The sequence below is a fragment of the Natator depressus genome, chromosome 27 (assembly GCF_965152275.1).
Source record: "Natator depressus isolate rNatDep1 chromosome 27, rNatDep2.hap1, whole genome shotgun sequence".
Classification (NCBI taxonomy): Eukaryota; Metazoa; Chordata; order Testudines; family Cheloniidae; genus Natator; species Natator depressus.
This window is the reverse complement of record NC_134260.1, coordinates 3275163-3292047: the sequence shown is the minus strand read 5'-3', so window position 1 is coordinate 3292047 and position 16885 is coordinate 3275163. Positions and strand designations below refer to the sequence as shown.

Below are 16885 nucleotides of genomic sequence, written 5' to 3'. Positions count from 1 at the left end.
TCCTGACCTTTTGGTCTCCTGAGCCAGCTCGACTCTGGTCACCAATCGGTGGTTCTGGTCTCAGTTTGTCTCCCCCTTCTGATCTGGTAACCTGACCCAGCTGACTCTTGACTCTTGTCCTGTGACTGCAGAGCCTAGCTCTGACTGCTAGGGCTGGCTGCCTATGACCTGGCCATGAAAGGTACTCACCTGGGAGGTGGGAAACCCCTGGCTCAGGTTCCCCTCTGCCTGAAAGGGAGAAAGGCTTTGAACAGAGACCTGCCACTTCTCCCATGAGTGCCCTAGCCACTGAGCTGTGGGATAGTCTGATGCAGGGCTCCTTTCAGCTCTCCTGCTGAAGCTGTTCCAGTGTGAATAACCAAGGGAAGAACAATTGACAGAGTGTGAGCATGAGACTCTCCAGCCTGGCGGTCAGAGCGTGCACCTGGGAGGTGAGAGACATGGGATCGCTCCCCTGCTCCGATCATGTGGATGATTTATTCACAGTGGAACAGATTCAACAGGAGAGACTAAGGAGCCCCACCCAGAGCACTCTGGAGCCCAGTGGAGAGGGCGCTCACCTGAGAGGGCAAACCCCTGCTCAAAGCCTTTCACCTCCTCCCCAGTTACTCCTAAGGGCATTCTGTGCCAAAAAACAGAAGATTCTAAGCACAATATTTTAAAATTCTGCAAAATTTATTTGTCAAAATAGCACTACATAATCATGGCAGTTTCAATTATTTTGGTAATTTATTTCAAAATACCTGTCAGCAAGTACGACTGTAACAATACAGACACACACAAAAATTCCCCCAGGAGCAGAGAGTTAAAGAAACCCCTATGACAACCCGGTTCCAGTTTCTCTGCCCCCTTCCCCCACCCCAGAGCCCAGCCGGGGGGCCAGAGACTCACAACCCCTCTCCCCAGAGAGCCCACCTCCAGCCCCCCCCAGCCAATACACCCAAAGCCCTCCTCCCTGGAGCCCAACCACAGGGCCCCCTCCAGCCCAGATCCCCGCAGCCCCTCCCTCCCCAGAGCCCAGGGATCCAGAGGGAGAAAGAGCCTGATGCTGGGTCCCAGGCTTGCATGGGATTTCCTGCCTGCCGCCCTCTCCTTCCCTCAGGGCATGGAGCCCACTAGCCCCCTCTCCCGCCCCCCAAGCAGTGTCTTCTATGTGCAAGTGGGGCTCTGCAGGGTCCAGTGGCCCCTAGTGGCGGCTAGCAGCATTGCAGCCCACTTCTGTGGGGGGAAATTATGCATGCACAACATTAATTTCTGAAAAATTCTGCATGGCACAGTGGTGCAGAATTCCCGCAGGAGTACCCAGTGAGTACCTAACACTGGGCTATCGGCTAGGAAGGAGGTGTCTTTCTTCTCCCCTGCATCTTGTCAACAGTGTAGTTCCTGATCCCAGGAGATGGTTCACAGGTGGGAAGCCCAAGCAGGGGAGGCAGCCTGGACTTCCAGATCTTTCTCTGTGAGAGGAGTGGGGCTTGACATCTCCCATTGGCTAGCTTAGGCAGGGAGCTGCCTAGCGTGCTGGCCTTTGTGGATCCCATTCTGAGGCACTTCCCTTCCTGTTCCTTGGATAGGGAGCCAGGACACCTAACTTGGCTCTGGGAATCCCTGTCATTTTTCTAGATGCCCAAAAGTTAGTTGTGGTGACATTCAGTGTCACTTCTCCAACGTTCCTTTGTGAATCTAGCCCTGAGAGCCTAAAGCCCATTGGCTAAGTCCCTTTTGCAAATGAGATTGAGGCTCCTGGAGCAGTCAGGCAGTGCACCGCTTAGCACAACTGGATACCTTGAAAAGCTGGGCCTGGATACTAGCTTCTAGCCACTGAAAGTAAGGGCTAAAGTTATCCTCCATTTTGCAGGTGCATCTTTGGTTATGGATGCAAATCAGGTCGGTAAAAGCACTTGGCTAGATCCACAAAGGGACCTTAGACTCAGTCTTGCAACACCTAACATTTAGGCACCCTGCCAGCTAGCAGACTCCACAGCCCTGAGGTTGGCACCCAGGCTCTCTGTATGATGCAGAATGGCCCAGAAAGGGAAAGGATTAAAACTTTCTAAATTCCCTGCTTCCTTAACCTGCCCTCTCCTCCCAACAATGAGAGTCCCTCATTCAATTAGGGGACAGAAACAATGCCATGTGACTAATTACAGCTTCCAAACATACAGTGAGTATCAAATCCAATCCTTATATTGAACTGTTGGGATCATTCTGTGAAGCTAAAATCTCAACTTTACTATAGTTAGCTAACCAAAGAGAGGAAGCCGTGATCTGCTCTCAGAGAGAGGTGGGGTTTGTCAAACTATCTGGCCTGCGTATAAACCCCAAACACCTGCCTAGCACTTCATGTTCAAAGCATTTTATGAATACTGGGCCTTCACCTTACTTCTGGGAGAAATGGTAGCATTTTACAGTGGAGGAAATTGCAGCAGAGAGGTGAAGTGACTCACACAGGGCCACATGCCATGTCAGAACCTAGATGAGAACTTAGAAACTAACTTTTATAAGTCACAGAGGAACCCCATTTTTCAAAGGTGGCCTCTTGTTTTCCAGTGTGTTTTGACTAGAGGTGCAATGCAGGTAGGTGGACTTTCAGGTCTGCACTCTGCAATTTGGGGGTGTGGTGAGGCAGTGTTGCCTAGTGGGCTGGGCACTGCAGTGGGGCTTGGGAGATCTGGGCTCTGTACCCTGTTCTGCTATCTACTTGCTGTATAATGTTGGACAAGTCACTTCACCTCTTTGTGCCTCGGTTTCCCCTCCCACCCTTTATCTGCCTTGGCTATGTCCGTTGTAAGCTCCTTATGGAGAGGCTATTTCCTATCTTGCATGTGCAGAGCCCTACGGAGTCCGGATCTCAGTCAGAGCCTCTAGCTGCTACTGGAATACAAATAATCAATAACAATAAGAAATCATAGAATCCTAGAATCATAGAATATCAGGGTTGGAAGGGACCTCAGGAGGTCATCTAGTCCAACCCCCTGCTCAAAGCAGGACCAATCCCCAACTAAATCATCCCAGCCAGGGCTTTCTCAAGCCTGACCTTATAAACTTCTAAGGAAGGAGATTCCACCACCTCCCTAGGTAACGCATTCCAGTGCTTCACCACCTTCCTAGTGAAAAAGTTGTTCCTAATATCCAACCTAAACCTCTCCCACTGCAACTTGAGACCATTACTCCTTGTTCTGTCATCTATTACCACTGAGATCAGTCTAGATCCATCCTCTTTGGAACCCCCTTTCAGGTAGTTGAAAGCAGCTATCAAATCCCCCCTCATTCTTCTCTTCCATGGACTAAACAATCCCAGTTCCCTCAGCCTCTCCTCATAAGTCACGTGTTCTAGTCCCCTAATCATTTTTGTTGCCCTCCGCTGGATGTTTTCCAATTTTTCCACATCCTTCTTGTAGTGTGGGGCCCAAAACTGGACACAGTACTCCAGATGAGGCCTCACCAATGTCGAATAGAGGGGAACGATCACGTCCCTTGATCTGCTGGCAATGCCTCTACTTATACAGCCCAAAGTGCCATTGGCCTTCTTGGCAACAAGGGCACACTGTTGACTCATATCCAGCTTCTCGTCCACTGTAACCCCTAGGTCCTTTTCTGCAGAACTGCTGCTGAGCCATTCGGTCCCTAGTCTGTAGCAGTGCATGGGATTCTTCCGTCAGAAGTGCAGGACTCTGCACTTGTCCTTGTTGAACCTCATCAGATTTCTTTTGGCCCAATCCTCTAATTTGTCTAGGGCCCTCTGTATCCTATCCCTACCCTCCAGTATATCTACCTCTCCTCCCAGTTTAGTGTCATCTGCAAACTTGCTGAGGGTGCAATCCACGCCATCCTCCAGATCATTAATGAAGATATTGAACAAAACTGGTCTGAGGACCGACCCTTGGGCACTCCACTTGATACTGGCTGCCAACTAGACATGGAGCCATTGATCACTACCCGCTGAGCCCGACAATCTAGCCAGCTTTCTATCCACCTTATAGTCCATTCATCCAGCTCATACTTCTTTAACTTGCTGGCAAGAATACTGTGGGAGACCGTGTCAAATGCTTTGCTAAAGTGTGAACAAATTTCACCCACAATTGGGAAAGCTTGAAAACGTACCCTCTTTTAGAACCCAGGGATTAATTTGTCTAAGGCCAAGACCTGCTCTCTGCTAAAGACATGCAACTTCCATGGCTCTTAACTGAAAGTGCTGGAAGAAATATTTGCCCTGCACAATTCTGCTAGGAGTCTGAAGGGGAGCATAGCTGCAGGGGTAGTTCACACATCTTTATCAAACACACACGGGGGCCAGAGTCTCTGGTGTTTTGCCCCTGTGGAGTCATTTATACCAGTGCAAAGTGGCTGTGAAATGACTCCACAGGTTGCAGAGCAAAAGAGCCTCTGTCCCAAGTTATCAATTCATGCTCCACTAATCCCAGAGGCAGGAAGGAAATGGCGAGAGATCCCAGCGCCGCATACGTTGTGGCCAACTACCGTAATTACAGGCAGGTCATGGATTCTCCTGCATTCCCTCTTTGCGGCTCCTCATCCCTAGTGCCATGGTGAGGGCTGCATGATGCCTGTAGATAGGTTTCAGAGGGCCTTCTGTATTTTTCACTCCATGCATCTGATGAAGTGGGTTTTAGCCCACAAAAACTTGTGCCCAAATAATTTGTCAGTCTCTAAGGGGCCACAAGGACTCCTCATTGTTTTTCATGCCTGTAGAGTGTCTGAGGGGGGGCAGGCATGCTCAGGCAAGATTCAATGTAAGTATACACTCCCCTTCCCCCTGCACCTCAGCCTCACACTCTGCTGAAGAACAGGCTAAACTCCAGGCTTTCCAGAAGCGTTACCCAGAGTTAATCCGCGGGGCTACTGTATGTAACCCCCTGATAAAAGAATGGCAAGAGTCTCCAGCCAATTTCAGAGAGCACCAGGCACTCTCCTAGTAAAACAAACATTAAAGCACACAAGACACCCTGCAAACAGCACCAAATAGTGTAACTAGTGTTTGGAATAGTAGGACTCAAACTTGTGAACAAAAGGGATGAGACAGTAGATCTCCTGGTGTTCCTTACACAGACTCTCTCCCCTTTTGGTTTCACAAAAGCAAGCAAGCAAGGTTTCAACATGACATTTTCTATGCTGTAACACACATCAAAACACATTCTCTCTCTGAGGTGTTTTCTCCCTGTGTCCATAGTGTATGATGTGTGCCACGTGGGCTCTTCCAAGCAAGCGTGAGCCATGGCAGGTCTCAGTCCTTTCCAACATTTCAGAGCCCAGCCAGCAAGCAGATAGTCTGGGGATGGCCACAGCCAGCAGCATGCCCGCCCTGGGGTTCACAGATGACTGGTCCTTTCAGTTGCTGATGAAACAGAATCTATAGCCTGTATCCAAAGCGGCACTGGGATTGCAAGCAGCATATAAAATATCTATGCCCAGAATCTCTGTAAGGCTCTCAGCCAAGTCAGGCAAGAATTCACAAAGCCTCCCCTCTCTAAGTGCTGCTCCAGTCTCTCTCGCTGAGACACAAACCCAGGTGAGAGCAGTTAGCTGATAGCTTAGTATCCACAAGCTCTGTAGCCTCTAGATCCATAGAACTCACCGTTAGTCTAGTGGAGAGCGTCCCAAGTAAGTAATGCTGGAATCGCTCACTGATTTGTATCCAAGTGGTGCAGGGACTGTGGCACAGCCCTGGCAGCAGACCACCTCTTAGCCCTGTCAATCAGCCACCGAGGCCACAGAGGTGTCTGTAAATCCTTTCCATCTTGCTTTCTGATTGACTCAGCTCTCCGAGGCGAATGGGTGGGATCTGCCAAGTGGGTTGCCCACAATGAAAACTTCCTACACAGCCTCAGAAACAACTGAGCCCATCACGTGACTGTCACACCCTGTTCTGGAAATCTCTGGGCATTTCTAACTGAGTTTCCTGCCCTGCTCTCTTCTGCACCAACCTGAGCAGGGACACAGCATATCCAGCTGAGATCCACGTCTCCTCCCCACAGCTTCTCTCCCCCTCCCTGGGAGAAACAAGATCAAATGCTGCAGTATGAAGCATGTGGGTTACATGCACCTCTGCTAGGAGTGGAAGCAGGTGCCTGATTTACACATGTAAAATACTTGAAAGTGTGAATATGAATTAATTTTGCAGGAGACTGAGCAAGATACAGGCCTCTGCAGGAGTTCACTGGAACTGTTAGGACGGGTCTGTATGTGATGGGAATGCGTTACCTAGGGAGATGGTGGAATCTCCTTCCTTAGAGGTTTTTAAGGTCAGGCATGACAAAGCCCTGGCTGGGATGATTTAGTTGGGGATTGGTCCTGCTTTGAGCAGGGGACTGGACTAGATGACCTGCTAAGATCCCTTCCAACCCTGATATTCTATGATTCTATGATCAAGTAGGAAAGACAGGGGGACCTGTACTGATCTGGTCAGGGCTTCCAAAGCTCACACATACCCTGGCATATTACAAACAGATACCTGGCACCACTCTACGGGGGAGCTGGGTTGATGGCAGATGCCATAATGAGTTTTTAGTCCCTGTCTTCCTGGGATTTCCAAGCTTTCTCCTTGTATCATTGTTCCATTCTCCCCACCATCCTTCTTGGGGTCACAAAATGGTCCCAACAGACATCAGTGGATTTTTTACAAAATCTGGTCTGGAGTCACGGCTACCATTGTCTGACCCAACAGCCACAAACAGGTTCCTCAGGGTGGAGAATTTTTTCCAGGATCTTAGCATCTGAATGAGTTGATCATACAACACAGAACAAATGTCATTAACATGTTCTCTGATAGTGTCTGTATGTATTCAAACCACTGAGAAAAGCCAAACTCTTTCATCCTACTGAGAACTTTTTCCAGCAGACTCTTTCTTGCTGATAAATAGCCAATTCTGCTTGCCATAGCAATGTGACTGAGGCAAAATTGTGTAACTATATACAACCTGCCCTGCTCCCAAAAAATATTTGGATGAAATGAAAAACAAGGACGTCTCTGGGCCCCTGAAAAAATTTCCTGCCATCAGACTGGCGGGGGGGGACGATGTGATATGTGCTCAAATTCTACTGCAGGTGAAAACTGGGCAAATAGCTGACAGGCAAACTCAGGCCCATTATGTGTAATAACAGTGTCTGGCTTCCATGCCAGCAAACTGAGCTTTGCAGCGTTCGGTGAGAGAGGCTGGCTAGCTTGCCCCATAGTTGATCAGGTATTTCAAGCATCATGAGTGGTTCCCTTTGTTGATTTGCTAGGAATTTGTTGTATATGCTGCACTTGCTTATGAAGTCTTAGACTTCACTGCTCATGTTTGGTCAAAACAGGACACCTTGGACCTTGCTTCAGCACCAGTCTGGCTTGAGTATTTTCAGGTTAGCATTTCCAGAAACGTGATCTGGAAGAAAATATAAAACCTCTGCTGGTAAACTCTGCTGATGAAATGAATTGGAGGAGTCTTTGATTTTATGACCTTACTGCTTGAAAAGAGAACACCATTTTGCACAGCCAGTTTTCTGTATGTCTAACATTCATGAATAATAAGTGGCTCCTCTTCCTTCCTGTCTGGCTTTCATGACATAATGACTGTTCTGGGTGCTTGAAGGACCATTTCTGTTCAGGTAGGTCTCTGTATCTGCAGCAGGCACCTGTCACATAAAGGGAATTCTGCTTGTCAAGTTCTTGATGAAACTTCTCCTCCTGGCACATGCGAGGATTCCATCATCAAGGGCCCCTGCAGTCACTGCTGCTCTGGGCAAAGTCGGCAGTGAACATCAGTGACCCTTGTTGGCATTGTGCAGCCAAGCAATATTTTTTATTTTTAACATCCTTTGAAGACACTCTGGAGCTGACCACAAAGGCTTTTTAAAGATGGATTCCAAAGATTTGTGTCTGTGTTGATATGATCACAGCTCAGGAGAGATTGATCAAATTTGGTGCACAAATCTAATGGTTTGGCATGCCTCCTCTGTTTGAGTACAGCCTTGCTCGAGAGTGCCAGGGTCTATAGGTCTTGAACCCTAGTCCACAGGACACACAGGCACTAGCAAGTTCTAACCTACTGCCCTGCGGTGCCCTGCTAACAGCTGGTCAAATAGAAGCTGAACTCTGACAGAGATCTGGGATCTAAGAGGCAGGATGCCAGGGGTCCTGATTTGTTCACAGCTTCTATTTAAACAGGAACAGGAAGTTGTCCATGGAACTGACTTCTTGCTGCTTAGGATGGCTTCTCCAGCAACTCCTGCTCCTACTGTCTGCCCCTGATCTCCTGGTAACCTGACCCTGCCTGACACATGATTCTTGGTTTTGCCCTCTGGCCTGCCTTGGACTCTGACCTCCTAGTATCTTGCCTGGCCTGACTCCTGCTCTGACTGCTAGGTCAGACTGCCCACATTGCAATCATGACATAGAGTGTCCTAGAGGCAAATGTTACAGGCTGATCATTTTGTAATCACATGGCTCCAAACCCACATTCTGTGGCATCACATCGAATAAGGACATTTTCCTTTACCTGGTGCTAATTACTAATTACAGTCACTAACTTTTGGATCCATTTGAAAGCATCTTGCTGTTGGGTTTCCCAACACCATCCAGCATCTCTGTCAATCATCAAACATTGACTGACGTGGGGAGGTGTGGCGGGAACTTGAACAGATAATTAACAAGACCAAAATGTGGGCAGGGAATGTCCAAAATTGCTTCAAACCTGATTAGGGTCTGTTTTTACATCTTCTGCTGTTAAAAGGTGTCTGATATGCAGTACAGCTAACGGATACAGTCTCCTTTATTTCCCATTGGGTTTGAACCACATGTGATGTGCTCTGTTGAGCAGAGCTATCAGATTATGATCATAATCATTCTTAGCCTCTTCATGGGCATCTCCACAACCAAACACTAAGATGTCATTATAAATAGCAATTCAAAAACTCAGAAAGTGTTGCCACCAACATGGGGGAATTCCCTATTAGACCTTGTCCTCACAGATAAAGGGGAAGTGATTATAGAACTAAAAATGGTAGTTTAGGTACATGATCATGACTTGATCATATTTATAATGTGCAAGCAGAGTAAAGTCCAGAACAGCAATATAGGTACTTGGTGTCTAATAGGGCCAATTTCATAAACCTGAAAATTATTATGAGCTAAATCAGATAAGAGAAAGAATGTAATTAGAAAAATGTGAACGTTAATTGGGAATCATTAAAAAACACCTTACTAGATGCCCAAAAAGCCATAATTCCACAACTGAGGAAGAAGGCTACGCTGGTTACAAGACTAGCCTGGTTCAGAGAGGAAGTGAAGGCAGCTATAAATAAATAAAACAAATGGAAGAAAGGGGAAGTTGATAGTAATGAATTTAAATCAGAAGTTAGGAATTGTAGAAAATTGATAAGGGAAGCAAAGGGACACAAAGAGAACTCTATGGCCTGCGGAGTTAAGGGCAATAAGGAGTATTTTAAATACTTCAGGAATAACAACAATCCTGACAATGGTACTGGTCCATTACCAGATGGAAATGGTGGTATTATCAAAATAATGCAGAAAAGGCAGAATGTTCAATAAATATTTCTGTTCTGTATTTGGGGGAAAACAGAACTCTTTCCATCCTACTAGGATGTTAAACAGAAGTTATTAAAGTCAGACATTTGTAAAATCAGCAGGTCCAGATAACTTGCAGCCAAGAGTTGGTTGAGGAGCTCACTGAACTGTTAATGTTGATTTTCAGTAAGCCTTGGAGCATTGAGGAAGTTCCAGAAGACTGGGAGAAAGCTAGTGTTGTGCCAGCTTTTAAAAAGGTTAAACAGGATGGCTCATCCTAGGCCTGTCAGCCTGACATCAATCCTGGGCAAGATAACAGAGTGGCTGATATGAGACTGTATTAATAAAGAATTAAAGGAGGGCAATGTAATTAGTGCAAATCAACAGGGGTTTATGGAAAATAGATCTTGTCAAATTAACTTGATTTGATGAGAAGTTTGACTGATAAATATAATAGTGTTGACGTAATATACTTGGACTTCTCTAAGGCATTTGACTTAGTACTGCAGAACATTTTGATTAAAAATCTAGACTGACATAAAATGAACATGGCACATATTAAATGGATTAAAAAGTGATAGGTCTCAATGTAATTATAAATGGGGAATCATAAGCAAACTGGTGTGTTTCCCTTTGGTCTGCCCAGTATGGCCGTTCTTATGTTCTTATGTTCATAGTAGTCTATTGTTTGTTTAATTTTGAACTGATGTACAAAGTAGACCTCTGATTGATTATATTTCTTTTAGGCATATTATCGTACAGCATCTAAGATTTTAGTTAGTTCTTGCCTTCTCTACTAGCTGTAAATGTTTTGCAAGTAATCATAGAATCATAGAAGATTAGGGTTGGAAGAGACCTCAGGAGGTCATCTAGTCCAACCCCCCCTGCTCAAAGCAGGACCAATCCCCAACTAAATCATCCCAGCCAGGGCTTTGTCAAGCTGGGCCTTAAAAACCTCTAAGGATGGAGAGTCCACCACATACCCTAGGTAACCCATTCCAGTGCTTCACCACCCTCCAAGTGAAATAGTTTTTCCTAATATCCAACCTAGACCTCCCCCACTGCAACTTGAGACCATTGCTCCTTGTTCTGTCATCTGCCAAACACTGAGAACAGCTGAGCTCCATCCTCTTTGGAACCCCCTTTCAGGTAGTTGAAGGCTGCTATCAAATCCCCCCTCACTCTTCTCTTCTGCAGACTAAATAAGCCCAGTTCCCTCAGCCTCTCCTCATAAATCATGTGCCCCAGCCCCTAATTATTTTCACTGCCCTCCTCTGGACTCTCTCCAATTTGTCCACATCCTTTCTATTGAGGGAGGGACAAAACTGGATGCAATACTCCAGATGTGGCCTCACCAGTGCGATCAGAGGGAAATAATCACTTCCCTCGATCTGCTGGCAATGCTCCTACTAATGCAGCCCAATATGCCATTAGCCTTCTTGGCAACAAGGGCACACTGTTGACTCATATCCAGCTTCTCAGGTCCTTTTCTGCAGAACTGCCACTTTGCCAGTCGGTCCCCACCCTGTAGCGGTGCATGGGATTCTTCCATCCTAAGTGCAGGACTCGGCACTTGTCCTTGTTGAACCACATCAGATTTTTTTTTGGCCCAATCCTCCAGTTTGTCTAGGTCACTCTAGACCCTATCCCTACCCTCCAGCATATCTACCTCTCCCCCCAGCTTAGTGTCATCAGTGAACTTGCTGAGGGTGCGATCCATCCTCCCATCATCCAGATCATTAATGAAGATGTTGAACAAAACTGTCCCCTGGGGCACTCTGCTTGATACCAGCTGCCAACTGGACATCAAACCATTGATCACTACCTGTTGAGCCTGACAATCCAACCAGCTTTCTATCCACCTTGTCGTCCATTCATCCAATCCATACTTCTTTAACTTACTGGCAACAATACTGTGGGAGACCATATCAAAAGCTTTGCTAAAGTAAAGGTATATCATATCCACCACTTTCCCTATATCCACAGAGCTAGTTATCTCATCATAGAAGGCAGTTAGGTTGGTCAGGCATGACTTGCCCTTGGTCAATCCATGTTGACTGTTCCTGATCATCTTCCTCTCCTCCAAGTGCTTCAAAATGGATTCCTCGAGGACCTGCTCCATGATTTTTCAGTGGACTGAGGTGAGGCTGACAGGTCTGTAGTTCTCTGGGTTTTCCTTCTTCTCTTATTTAAAGATGGGCACGATATTTGCCTTTTTCCAATCGTCCGGGACCTCCCCCGATCGCCACGAGTTTTCAAAGATAATGGCCAATGGCTCTACAATCACATCAGCCAACTCCCTCAGCACCCTCGAAAGCATTGCATCCGGTCCCATGGACTTGTGCATGTCCAGCTTTTCTAAATAGTCCTTAAACTGTTCTTTCACCACTGAGGGCTGTTCACCTTCTTCCCATACTGTGCTGCCCAGTACAGCAGTCTGGGAGCTGCCCTTGTCTGTGAAGACCAAGGTAAAAAAGCTTGGAGTACTTCATCTTTGCCCATATCAACTGTCAGTAGGTTGCCTCCCCCATTCAGTAAGGGTTCCACACTTTTCCTGACCTTCTTCTTGTTGCTAACAAACCTGTAGAAACACTTCTTGATACCCTTCACATCCCTTGCTAGCTGCAGCTCCAATTGTGCTTTGGCCTTCCTGATTACACCCCTGCATGGTTGAGCAATATATTTATACTCCTCCCTTGTCATCTATCCAAGTTTCCACTTCTTGTAAGCTTCCTTTTTGTGTTTAAGCTCACCGAAGATTTCTCTGTTCAGCCAAGCTGGTCGCCTGCCATATTTGCTATTCTTTCTGCACATCGGGATGTGCAGAATATAAACAACTACACCAAGGAAACCACTAGGAGCACACAATGAGTTTTTTTGGCTCTACAACACCAAGGAACTATGCTACATATTATTGAGAGCCATGTGCTGGCATTTTATCTATTTAATGCACTTCTGTAACAAGCTGTGTTGGTCCCCTTAAGCAATAATCACTTCAGGGCGAGTCCCTGTTTACTGCTAAGCACCACGACACCATGCAGTGTTGCAGCTCTTGTGATTTTTTGGCCCTTGCTGCAGGCAGTCTCATGAAGACCAAGTTGCAGCCTTGACATGCTCTTGGGGAAGTGGAGGGAGCCAGCTTGGAAACCATGAATTTTAGTCCCAGCTCTTCCCCTGACTACTGTTAATATTTCTGTGGCCTTCACAATCCTATTCTAAACTAAGGACTCATACTTGGGGCATAACATACCCCTACCCGTCGCAGTAGGGTTATGAGGAGGGTTTTCCCGGACATGACCTCTTTTTTGGTCCTCCGATCTCCGTCAGGGTGGATTTTTGCAATATGAAAGAATGTCCGTGATTTTTCCTTTTTCAACATTGATTCTGGTAGAACCGCAATTGCCAGCGTGCCTTCGTTGCGGCGTGCATGTTTACTGGTCTGCCACCCTTGCCTCCAGAACCTGGCGGCCGGAGAGCAGTGGCTGCTGGCCGACTGCCTAGCTCTGAAGTCAGTGCCACTGCCAGCATCGGGGCAGAAGTAAGGGTAGCATGGTATTGACGGCTGAGATGCTGACAGGGAACCTGTTTGTACAATACAACTTCAGGCACACAACTTGCAAAGACTTTCATGGCTACTTGATGAGCAACCAGCAGGTGCTGAGAAAGATAAGCTGGGCATGGTCACAAGGGGAAGACGCGCAGAAGGAAAGGACTGACTGCATGTAAAAAGGTGCTATTTTCCCACTGAGTGATCTGGCTCTTTGGTTCAAGTGCTTGAGGCCACAGGCCCTGTGTTCAGCCCTCTCAGGTGACCCAACAGGGGGCGCTGTTATTTTTGGTTGTGCTACCTGCAGACAGTAGACCACAATCTGCTCCCAGCCCAAGGAACAGAAACCAAGATACTGAGCATGCGGCTGCCGGCTCCCAAGCATTAGTGCTAATCAGGGCATGTCTGCACTGCAACAGTTAGCTTGAGTTATTCCAGCGGAGAAAGCCTAGCTCAAGTGAGAGACGCCACGCTGCAAAACAGCACTCGAACTACAAAGCGTGACTGGATTAGTGGCTGATGAGTTGTGCGAACGAGAGTGTTAGCCTGCAGCTGCATCCTTATTGCATTACTATGCTCATGCATCAGTTGCAGTTGAGCTTCACACCCTATCCCATGACAGGTCTGTTGGCTTGAGTTTAAACCCAGGATAAAGATTTTTGTGTGTGGATGGGAGTCAGGTGAGGGGCAGCACTCAAGTTATGCCAAGAGCTAACAGTGCGATGCGGGCAGGCCTTAAGTGGTAACGCATATGTTGTGTTTCCCTGTACGAGCTGGTCCCCATGCAGCAGAGCAGCCTGTTTTCTTTCTGCTGGTTACTTATAGCTGAAGGACAAGAATTAGGCCGTAGGTGTGAAAACTGCAGGTTCGAGCCCTGCTGGTGATCCGTGTTCAGTCAAACAAGAGGTGTAAGGACTCTGGATTAATTGTTGCACTGATTATTTATTAGAAAATGTTTTTTTGAGCTATGAATTTGGATGCTTGTTAGCATTTGTTTTCCCCTTGTAGTTTTAGGGTTTGTATTTTGGTGAACTTAAGGGGGCGGGTTAGATGCTCTGAGATATGGAGGCAAGTTCCCTGGAAATTTTTCAACAAAACATATTTTCATCAGAAAATGCTGATCTGCTGCAACTGAAACTTTTAATGGGAACATACAAAACTTTGCTCAGGAAAGGTTTCTTTGGCCCAGAGTGGAATTTCTGGTCTCACACACAGCTACCTGTGTACAGCTCCAATAGGCTGGTGGCTAGGCCGTGCCTTGCACTGGGGAAGGTCAAAGTTCAAGTCCCTGCTCTGCCTGATTCAAAAGAGGCTGTCCGACATCTCAGGTGAGTGTGCTAGCTTTTCTGGGGCAGCTCTTTCTCTGCATTTTAATGAAACATGTCAAATAGTCTCAGTTTTGCTCCCAAGCAGATTGTGTAAATTGTTTGAAATCTTGAAAATTTTCAAGGGATGGGAAAACCATTTCCCACCCATCTCAGTCTTTCACCTGTAGGTCATCAGCCTGCATACTGTCCAGCTCAGCTGGGATTAAAAGTCGTTCCCACCTAATGGATCTTTGGGTCCCAGTTCCAGCTCCCACATCACAAAATTACCATGATGCTTTGCTCTCAATTGTGAACTCAGTGTAGTCAATCCCAAATGTTCAAAAATCAGACCCAACAATGATGATTAAAAAAAAATTGCATAATTTAACCCAAATAAATGTATTTCCCTTCTGTTTTTTGAGCCATAATCACAAGACTCCAAGAGCTGGGTTTTTTAAAAAAACACTGAATAGCATGAGCTTTGGGAAAACTGTGTCCCTGCCAGGCTGGCAGCTGTGGGGAGAGGATGTCCTGCCCGATAAAGAGCCTTCATGGACTGAGCAATAGAGATTTGGCCTTAAATACCTCTAAAGGCCAGTGCGAGTCCCTCCCGCCCCACCATTGACAGAGGCAGATTAAGGCCCAGCAATGTTTCTCTCACAAAACAGCTGTCAAGATTCATCCTAGAGCATTTCAAATGGGTCCATTTTCCCATGGAATTAATTGTGACCCTTTAATTAGGTACATGGATGAATTCACTTGGATACCACAGACAAGGGTGCAACAAATCCAGATCCATAGTGCCTAGAAATTGAAGTTGGAGATGGAAGTTTAGTGCCAGCCCATAACACACACCCGGCCTCCGACTGCTTCCCTGTGCCACAGAAGGGGTCTTCCCTCAGGTATATTTGCTTGTGTATTGTCCAGGCTGCCTTTAAATGACTGGAGTGTGCTGGTTTATGCCCAGGTCTAATCTAATGCTCCCATCACCGTAGGATCACCATACGCCAAGATTTCTCTAGGCTACTGATTGTGGGTGCCCGATTGGACACTTTATAGAGGCTTGATTTTCATCAAGAGGGTGCTCAGCACTTTCTGAAATCAGGCACCTTCAAGGAGTCTCCAGCTGGGCACCCAAAAAGGGAGGCACCCACTCATCACTCTTGAGACCCTTGGCCTATAGAAGCGAGCTGGAGCCTGTCCAGCACTCCTGACCTCACCATGAGCAAGCTCTTGCTGTTTCGGAGAGACAAGGACTGAAGAGGGGAGAGAGGGTTGGTCCTTAGAACCTTCCCTTCCCTTCGTTTCCACAATAGCCAGGTCTGTTCCCATTCCCTGGTCAGAGAAACTTTGTTTTTCCACTTCAACTCTGTTTTTGGGGGGGTGTTCTGGGGGGAGGATGTGATGTTTAAGTTTTCCAATTCCTGGGAAAGCCTGGCAGAGATGCCTGCCAGTCAGTGTGGGGCGGGAGCTGGCGCTGACCCGTGGGGTGGATACAGTTGCACTCTGTGACTATGCAAATCCCCTGTTAGCAGCTCTGCCAAGTCGCACTAGTTTGGGGAAAGCAAGACTCTGCGTGAATTCTGGAGGCAGCATCTCACTCTTCCAAGGAAAGTTTCTGCTGCGCTGAAAATCTCACTGTGCTTATAATGGGCACAGCCTGGGAGCCCTGGTTTATGTATGCAAATCATATGCATTTATGTAAATTCCACAGAGAATAATATTATCACGGGCCCTGTAGAATAGGTTCCCTCCCAGAGCAAATCACTCAATTGTGTTTTCTAAACACAGAGTGACATTGCTTTGAACTGGCCATCTGAACATAACATTTATATTTTGATACCTTTAGCACAAAAGAGGCCTAATTCCCACCCCCGCCCCCCCACACACATACATCCTTGTCAGTAACTTTATTCAGCTTGCTTTCCTGATGAAGTGAAACAGACTCCATAGCCCAGGCCCTCCCCCAGCTGGCAAATATGGAGGAACCTACCCGTGTACAGTGCCCAGACAAAGGGACGCAGGCAGATGCCAAATCACTTCAACCCCACGATCGAGCCCTGAGGCACCCAAACGTCAGCAACCCTCCAAGCTGGGCTCATCTGAGCAAAATGGTGCGGCTGCAGCAACCCTGATCCACTCACGAGTGGGCAGCAGGATAACGTCCTGGACGCAACAGCAGATTCGTGCCATGCTCAGACACTGAGGCATTGCAGTCATCTACAGCGACAGACTGTCACTGAGTTCGCTGTCATCCTGCCCAACCTTCGGGAGCTTTCCTCAGGCAAACTGCCGCTGGGTTCCAGCTTGAGTCGGACCCTCAGGGTCTGGCCCACTCTTGTGTACACGCAGTTGCTAAGCACACGCTGCCTATGGCCCCCACACCACCTCAGTGATAAACCCCTGCTGAGAGACATGCTCCAAGCAACCTGAAAGAATATGCTACTCCTGAGTCTGTCGTGGGCCCCCAGTGGCTGAACTGTTTGGGGTTTGGTGGGAATTGTGCAAAGC

The 16885-nt window shown here is 47.1% G+C and overlaps 1 protein-coding gene across 1 annotated transcript in view; it reads left to right on the top strand.

Annotated features, from left to right (window-relative positions):
- Positions 1 to 16885, top strand: part of WNT3 (Wnt family member 3) — an 86698-nt gene that overhangs the window by 8829 nt on the left and 60984 nt on the right. The gene's annotated exons all lie outside the window — the stretch shown is intronic.